This window comes from Arvicanthis niloticus, chromosome 6 (genome assembly GCF_011762505.2).
Source record: "Arvicanthis niloticus isolate mArvNil1 chromosome 6, mArvNil1.pat.X, whole genome shotgun sequence".
NCBI lineage: Eukaryota > Metazoa > Chordata > Mammalia > Rodentia > Muridae > Arvicanthis > Arvicanthis niloticus.
In genome coordinates this window covers 88,745,818-88,755,047 of record NC_047663.1, presented here as the reverse complement: position 1 = coordinate 88,755,047, position 9,230 = coordinate 88,745,818, and the positions used below count along the sequence as shown (strand labels likewise).

The following is a 9,230-nucleotide window of genomic DNA, read 5'->3' as shown; positions in this document are numbered from 1 at the left end:
TGACCTTGTCTTGACCATTTAGAAAGACTTAATTTCCAAATGAAGTCACACATCCTAAGGACTTGAACTAGCTGAATGGTATGAAGAGTGTGAAGAGATGAATCAGTGGTTAAGAGCACTGTCTGCTCTTCTAGAAGACCCCGGTTTTATTCTCAGCACCCACATCATGGCTCACACGTGAAGGAGCAAAGCCCACTGCACCAAAGTCACCCAGCCTCTGTGGACTTCTCAGTCTGCAGCCAGCGAATGAGACATACTTTTTGTTTTTCCAAGCTTATTTCCTGGGATTTAAAATAGTTGCTAATGTCTATGAGGGTGAGCCTTGAACAGGTGAGCAAAGTATGTGTGCCCGAGGCGGACTGCTGAGCTCAGATCTGGGCCTCCACCCAAGCAGCTCTGTGAATGTACGCACATTACTTGAGCTTTCCCTGAACCTCTACATCTGTAACCAGGGGTGATTCACATCTCATAAGATTATTATGACTTAATAAGCAACATGTTTGCTAAGCAGCTTAAGCACTGAAGGGATTATTAGCTGAAGGACAACTGCTTTTTAAGGTAGCACTGAGCATCTTCTAAGGTTGGCCTTCCTTAAACACACACCTACGGCACTACACAACATTACACAGCACGAATGTAGCAGGCCCAGCACTGCAGGCACAGCGCTACCGAAGGATGGTCAAGAGAGGTTTGCCTTCAGTGGTTGTGCAGTGCACGGCCAGGTACCACCGCCTAGACTGGTAACTCGCCTCTGCCTTCTCTTTATCGCCTGTCTCTCCTACCCATCTCCTGCACCAATCCATCAGCCCATCTTAATTTTCATGCATTCCTAAGTAAGTTGCAAATATTATTACAGTTTTTCTAAGCTGTTCATTATGCACATAATTAACTCCCCTCCAGTATTTGTGTTGTCCAGAATTGCTTATAACTCTCTTTCTTTGAGATATCTTATACTGTTCAATGCACAAACATTTAAAAACTCATTGATGGATCCCCACCCCCACCCCCACCCCAAGTAGCTGCCCTGTAAACCACAAACAAACACTGAGTTGCATAGGATTTCTATCACCCTAGAACCTCATAACCTCTCCTCTCAGTTAATGCTCCCACCCCGCCTCAGGGGCAGCCACTGACCGTTTCCTATTCCTTCCCTCTCATGGAATTTTACAAAATTAGAGTCAGATGGGCTTTGGAGTCAGATTTCTTCACTGAGCATGTTTTTGAGATTCATCCATGTCACCACATGGGGCTCTCTCTCTCTTCCTGTCCCTCCCCTCCCTCTCTCTCTTCTCTCCCCCTCCCCCACTTGGTTCATTATCCATTTTACAGAAATATTTTCATTCATCTACTGACCCTTCTACTGACAAACACTTCTTATAGTTTTGATTTTTGTGAAAAAATGTTACCAGACATTCTTGTATGCAAATTGTACTTTCATATTACTTGAGTGTTCAATTGCTAGTCATAGGGTAGATAGAGCTTTAGTTATACTGTGTGTGTGTGTGTGTGTGTGTGTGAGAGAGAGAGAGAGAGAGAGAGAGAGAGAGAGAGAGAGAGAGAGAGATTCTTTTCCAAAGTAGCTGTGTTATTCTAGACTCCCACCAATAATTTCCCAAGACTGAAAAACAAAACCCCTTTGCAAGGTAGACTAGAAAAGAGTAGAGCCCAGCCAAGAAAGTTGTTGCATGCAGGACTTTTGCTGTTGTCTGAGGAAAAATGTCAGGGGTTGGCAAGCACCTTCACCATCACAGAGACCTCTCTCATTTTTTTTGAGGAGGTTTAGAACACGGCTTGATTTTGCTCCCTGGTGTGTGTTCCAAATAAGCTCAAGCTATGACTGGACAAAGAAACGGCTTAGAGAAGACTGCACTCTTGACTCTGGACTTCACTTCACAGGTAAAAATAGATCTGTAACTGTGGAATGTTTTAATAACCATTTTAATGTGTTCTTTTGTTAATTTGAACAGGTTTGACCTATTTAAGGTCTGCGCTGAGAGAGGAAGAGATGTTCATGTTTCCTCTGGTTTTTGCATCCTGATGCTATGGCCATCATTGGGGTCCTTGGTAGTTGGCCTCCTCCCCGGGCCCCCTAAATCATGGTTCTGAGAGCTGTCCAGAAAGCTGAGCCTGGGGTTGGTGTCTGGCCATCTCACTGAGGCTGTGAAGCTCTTAATGTTCTCAGATAATCAGCTTTCCTTTCACACTGAGTGTCTTCAGCTTGGTGAGAGAAAGTCTTGGAGGGAGATGCTGTTCGGTCTGGGTTTGTTTTAACTGAATGGCTGAAGCTCCAGTTTCAGAGCTGTTGCCTCCGAGCCCGTTGATAACACTGGTAAGAGCCTGTTTTTGTGGGAAGGCTGGCCTCTTACGCAGCTTAGTGTTGTTGGGGTTGAGTATTTTCGTTATGAACCAACCCACACCCTACACTGACCCTTCTGCAAGGCATTAGAACATCACCAATACGAACTGGTTGGGAATTTGCAGAGTCTGATGACAATTTACCTCAGGTTGTCATTAGCCCCCTGAATCGCTCTCCTCTGCATGTCACCTGACATCCTTGTTGCTATCAGACAAGTCCTTTGTAATGGACAAAATTCTAGCATCCACCAACCAAAAGGCTGACAACTCAGAAGGGACTCCAGGCTTTCAGCTGAGCTGGTTCCCGACTTTTCTGTAGCCTACCCCAACCCCACCGATGTTTCCACTGGCATATTTAAAACGTATCTCCACTTATGGCTATCTTTGATCTATTATTATAAAAACTTCATGAAACTATTATCATCCTGAAACCTGGACTTTTGAGTGATCTGAGTCTGTGTTCCATGGCCATGGTCACTCATATTTAGATTTAGAATAAATTGTCTCTTTGAGACAAAAACCATATCTGAGGGCTGACATTATAGTCACACCTGTCATACCTTGTTACAGAGGACAAAGGCCCCCTGGCTGGTCAAGAGAAAGCATTGGTGAAGACAAATCTCTAGCATGATTTACCCCCCCCCCCAAGTGAAGCGCTGCAGTGAGGGAGGAAATGCCCACCCTTACAGACTTTCCTGTAGACTGCTCAGTCATGTATCTCTGTCTGTCTGTCAGACTTAGAACTAGAAATCTGAACTGTGCTCTTTGTCCCATGGTCAGGTTTATCTGAATTAAGTAATGACATCAGATGTCTTCTGACATACTCTGTGAGTAGGCTGATGGTTTAGATGAACAGTCCTGCTGGTAAGGCTACATTTGTAGTCAATGTGGGCCTTTCATCTGGGCGCCATCCCTCTCTTGGGGCTGACTGGATCCTTTGCAAATGAATTTCCTTTCCCCAAAATGGAAGGACCAGACGTATTTCTCCCCATACTAGTGGCACAAGCCAGTAAACTCCAGTACATTGTAGCCCTCAGATATGGTTTTTGTCTCAAAGAGACAATTTATTCTAAATCTAAATATGAGTGACCATGGCCATGGAACACAGACTCAGATCACTCAAAAGTCCAGGTTTCAGGACTACATTCAAAAACAAGGTCCTTTTAGTGTTCTAGAGCCCAGCAGGGCAACCATAGTCTACAACCATCCCTGGTGTAATTGAAAATGACTAGAGGAATACACAGTTCAGAAATGGCCAGCATTGGAGAAGGAGAAAGCCCTGTTGCCCTCTTGTGATCCTCAGATATGGGTGCAAACACTGGATCATTGTATGCATAAATATTATGTCTCTATTAGAAGAGAAGAAGCTAACAGAAGCTTCAAGGTTTCAAAGCACATTATATTTAAAGCAAAAAGTTGCATACAGTAAGCAATATTATATCTTTTATAATTATTTAAACTTACGTTTTTAAAATGTGTATAGCGGGGCTAGAGTGTTGGCAAGCTCTTTCAGAGGACTGGAGTTTACTGGCTTGTGCCACTAGTATGGGGAGAAATACGTCTGGTCCTTCCATTTTGGGGAAAGGAAATTCATTTGCAAAGGATCCAGTCAGCCCCGAGAGAGGGATGACGCCCAGATGAAAGGCCCACTTTTCAGGGCAGAGGAGCCAAGGTGTGTCTTTCTGCTGTGGATTTCCCAGGCCTTGGTAGAAAGTTTTCTTCCTGGACCTGCAAGATGGTATTGGCTAGAGAAACCTACAAAAAGAGTTTTCACTCCCCCCTCCATACTTTAAGATGCAGACCTGAAGGGTACTGCAGCCCTACCAGCAAGGAGCATCCAGCAGCTGGCCCCACATCATGTACCCATGAGGACCGTCTAGCAACTGGCCCTGCATCACCCTTAGAGTGGACTTGGGGCTGGCTTGAGCCCAGCGTGACCAGCTTTCATCTGTGGAGCTGAGAAAAAGGTCAAAGAACAACCAATTAAAAGAATTCCTCCTGCTGCTACAGAAATACAATAATGACTTTAAAAGATTTTCTTCTTTTAATTAAATGCCAGCTACCTTTGCTGATTTCAAGCCCATATTGCTAATGATGTTTTAACTAATTCTCGTGATTACAAAGCGGAGATGGAAAGCCAACAGCAAATACGTGAAGAGTTTGTATCCCAGATCATTTTGTCCAAATGAAGTTTCATACTTTCTCTGCTTTTCTCAGGTAGCTAATGGTGGCTGTTAGGTAAGGGGTAGGGGAATCATCAAGCCCTGCCCGCTCACAGAAGCCATGCTGTCACAGCTCAAAGAAATGGCAAGCCCCGACTGTGTATCTGAAATCCTCTCACAGGCTTCCCAGGTATGCAGACTCCAAGAAATAAGTGGCAGAACCCAGACAAGAGCTGCTCGGGTCGCACCCACCTGCAGCCCTTTCTGTCTTGACCTTCCCAGTAGATTCTGGGATGCCTACAGCTCCAGGGAGAGACGCGCCTTATAGGTGACCTCCTAAGACTCTGCAGGCAGCTGATTCCAGGAGGGTGGCAGCTTCCCCAACTCTTACTTCCCATGGAAATTCACAGGCCCAGCCCATCAGTGGCACATGCCCCCACCTGAATAAGGAAGGGGTACACCTTAACTAAATAAGACCTTTCTCCCCACTTCCCCTCCTTCAAATGCAAGCTCCTCTTCCTTATCCTCTGCCACCAGGGGATCGGAGACAGCCATGAGTACAGGCAAGCATGTGGCCAACCGTAAGGTGTGAAACCTTTCCATTCCTCTGAGACTGACAGGGTGAGATGGCTATTCTGCCTTGTGGGCCTGAACGCTTCTTAGAGCTCCCATCATGCTCTTGTCTGTCTGCAGTGTTAATAACACCTCTAATCCTGGAGGCACGGAACTCTCTGGGTGGTGGGAGATGAGAGTATCTCTCCGCAGCTGTGACTAGCCTCATCACTGTTTATCATTAAACTTTGATTATTTTCACGTGTGTGCACGTGTGCACATATGTGCACTGTGTGTGTGTGTGCAGTGCCCACAGAGGCCAGCAGAGAGTGTCAGATCCCCCAAAACTGGAGTTCCATGTGGCTATGAACCTTCTGATGTGGTTGCTAGGAAACAAACTTGGGTCCTCTAGAAGAGCAGCAAGTACGCTTAACCTTGCTTAATCTTTGAGCCATCCCTCCAGCCCTACACTGCATCTTAACGATGAGGTTTACAGGTGAGTCACCATTGGCGCTTCTGTGCATGGGCAGATAATGAGTGTAGGCTCTCCGCTTAGTGTGCAACAAGAATGACTGTACAACAGGTCATTGTCCCGTGCGGTGTGGAAGGAAAGGTAAGTGAGTGGAGCCTGGGTTAATTAACCAGAGTCACCAGAACAGACACTACAATATGGCGACCATGTCAGCTAAGCCAGGAGCTCAATGGGCCAGTTCTCAGAACCAAAGTGGAAAATCAAGATGCCAGCAGCGGAGGTTACTGAGGTAGCTTTGGGTGGTTGCCTAGCAATCTTCAGTAGACTTTGGCTGTGGAGGCTGGGTGGTTAGTTCTTGTGAGTTTGACACAAGCTAGAGTCATCTGGGAAGAGAAAACCTAAATTGAGAAAATGCCTCCATCAGATTGGCCTGTAGCAAGTCTGCGGGTCATTAAAAAAAAAAAATCTCTGTACTGAGTCTTTGTGAGTTTCACATCACGCATTCCAGTTCCTCTCATCTCCCCATCCCCTGCTTTCTGTCCTTGCAACTTGCTTCTGCCCCCACAAAACAACATACACACAAAACAAATAAACAAAACAAAGCATAGAAAACATCTCGTGGAAGCTGTGGTGTCCCACAGTGTGTCCCACAGTGTACACCTCTGTCCACACATCTTCACTGGATATTCATTACAATGAGTCCCTGGTCTGGTTCCAGGTCTCTGTCTTTGGTGACGCCATCAATATTGACTCCTCCTGGTTGTCCTGTTGTTGCCATGTGTCATGAAGATGCTGTGGCTTTGTATCAACAGGCCTTACCCTTTCACAGGCTTCAATAGTTCATACATGATGTAGATGTTGGGGTGGGGCCAACTCAAAGCCCTAGATCTGGGCCTGGGTGGTAGCTGAGCTGGTCAGCCTCCCACACCACCGGAGTGAGTTCTCCAGCACTGCTCTGGGTAGGCCACCCAATGCTGCCATTGGGAGAGGCAGAGTCAGCTCTCTTGCTCTCATGCCTTTGGGGCTGGCACACCCATGTCTTTGCCATCAGAGCACTCCACTGTGTTACCCAGGTAAGGTGCAGGGCCTGTTCTCTACTTTCCCACCAGTGAGGGGCTCTCCTGCTCTCATGACCTTGAGCCAGATTTCCCAACTGTTGCAGGTGTGTGTGGGGGGTGGGGGGTGACATCATCTCTGTACCCAAGGCACCTCATGGCAAATGAGTGACAGGGGTATCTCTTCTTTGTTCTTGTCCTCAGGGCTGGTTCGCCCGCTATCCCAAGGTCAGCTCTACTGTGTTGCCCCGAGATACAAGTTATATTCATCTGGGAAGATGGCTCTAAACTGAGAGAATGCCTCTATCAGATCAGCCTGTAGGCAAGTCTTCAAGGCCATTGTTTGAATGATGACTGATGTGTGCCACTTCTTGGCAGGTAGTCTCGTGCTGCATAAGAAAGCAGGCTGAGCAAGCCATGGAGAGCAAGCCAGTAAGCAGCATCCTGCCTTCAGGTTCTTGCTTTGAGTTCCTGCCCTGGCTTCCCTCAGTGATGGACTGTGATCAGGATGTGTAAGGCAGATAAACCCTTTCCTTTCCAAGTAGCTTTTGGGCATGGTTTATCACAATTGAAATCAAACAAAGAGAGAAATAGTATCCAGCGTCTGTCTTCAGGGCATTTATTCCATGTCTCTGTCTCTAATTGTCCTTTCTTATGAGGATAGCTATGAGAGTGTAACACCCCTGGCAGAGATGAAAACATTCTAAAGAGACACTTGTGTCCCCAGTTTTGGCTGTCAGACTCTTGAAACAATTCTAACTTCTTAGGAAGTTAGAATTCCCCAGGAATCTCATTCTGGGAGAAGAGAAAGCCTAAAGTCTGGACCAGAGGGTGGGGAATTTTTCTCCTGCTAACAGATGTGTGACTTAACTGCTTTGCAGGAGAGTGGAGAAAAGGAAGCCACTTGCCAAAGATGGTGGCCGACCACATCTTGACCAGTCTTGCTTGGTTATGCCTACCTTTATCCCTCTATCTAAACCTAAGCTCATATCAGGACCCCAAATGAACGATGGACATGAGGGGACATAGACCTCTGTGTCCCTTTCCCAATGAAGCCACAGGGAACGAGTCACTTTCCCCTGATTTTCGTCATTAATTGGGGTTTTAAAATGAACTTATCAAGAACAGGTGGCAAATCTGTCTTGTTGGGCACACAGGCTGTGGACCAAAGTCTGATAACAGTGCTAGATCCAAGTCTGTCCTAATAGGGTCTCATTTCAGTTCGACTGTCTGTGAAGAGACTTTCTCCAAGTGAAGCCCCACTCTGAGATACGGGAGATTAGCCCTTCAGCATATCTGTTTCCAGGAGTCAGAACTCAAACCACAGCAGAGCCAAGAGCTCTGTACTGAGGCCTGACATCCTGTGAGAGGACTCATGGAGCAGATTTGCCATCCTAAAATCCTGTGTGAAGGCCTGTTTGTCCCTTATTTTCAGGGCATCTCTGAATTCCCCAAAGCCTCTGTACGGTTCCTCCGATGACCCTAACAACAGTTCTATGAAGCAGACAATAATGTGCTCACGTCCAGTGGAAAAAGAGGTTTGGGTAGCAGTGGGACCAGCCTATGATCTCAAAGCCGGAGAGTTTTGAGGTTGGGATTCCAAGCTGTTCTGTCTGCCTCCATGTCCAGGGTTCTCTGCATGCTACCAATTTGCTAACAGCTTCTTCCTTTTTTCTTTCAGGAGATCACTCATCTGAATTGTGGGGTTTTATTTTCCTTTTTTTTTTTAATTAATTGGGCAATTTGCATAGAAGAGAATAAATTGCTGACAGAGACAGGCACATTCTCCTAATCAAATGTGTTTATTGAAAGCTGCAGGGAAAAGCTAGCAGGGAGACAAATGAGTGGTGGTGGCTGGTCCTGGAGGGGAGCAGGCACTGTGGGGGAGGGGCGCTCAGGAGCCTGAGAGGAAGCCACAGGAGGAGCATGTGGGCAGGTGTGAACTCCACACCAGGGTGTGGGCACAGGGCCAGTTATTGCACTAGCAGAGCGAGTTAAACCTAATGCTCTGTCTGTCTGGACCTACATTTGTGAACATCTGTGAAATGTTATATTCATGCCACTCGGGGTGGGGATACAGCTCACTAGAAGAGCTCTTGTCTGGGGTGTACAAGGTCCTGGGGTCAGTCCCTAGTGCTTCAAATCAACAATAATTAAAAATAACAACATCCACCACAACAATAGTCACACTGGCCTCTGCAAAGCCTGGTGGTTGATGATGTCATTTTGCAACTTAATTGACACAGAAATAAAGCATACCTGAAGGGCATTCCAGGAAATGTGCAGAGTTTGAGGTAACAGATGAGAATTCCTTTAGGAAGAAACACTGGGAAGAAGTGTTTATGGTTGGGACTCCCAGTACACAGATCTAGGCTGCAGACAGACATTTCAGGATCATTGGCAGAAACTGTTTTTAAAACCCATAGATTGAACCATCCATTCTAGGAACTAACAGCTTAGCCAGTCCTGTGTGTAAAAATAGACCATTTTACATCTGCGACAAAGGGTTTTTATATAATTTTATCTACTTATATTTTATTATTTATAGTACAACTCTGTGAGGAATCTATGACACAACATTTGGGAGGACTACAACAGATCTTACCTAGTTGAAAGGGACTGGGGAAAATTTCA

General features: G+C 46.0%; 1 long non-coding RNA gene across 3 annotated transcripts; it reads left to right on the top strand.

Annotated features, from left to right (window-relative positions):
* Nucleotides 1–554: 554 nt before the first annotated feature.
* LOC117711142 (uncharacterized) lies at nucleotides 555–8,373 on the top strand. 3 transcript variants are annotated; one of them, XR_004607109.2, is made up of 3 exons: nucleotides 555–833; nucleotides 1,778–1,896; nucleotides 6,801–8,373. It is a non-coding gene; the product is annotated as an uncharacterized LOC117711142 (long non-coding RNA). The 3 variants fall into 3 exon arrangements; XR_004607108.2 differs by having other exon boundaries at nucleotides 4,150–8,373; XR_013111399.1 differs by having other exon boundaries at nucleotides 1,775–1,896; nucleotides 4,150–8,373.
* The last annotated feature ends 857 nt before the right edge of the window (nucleotides 8,374–9,230 follow it).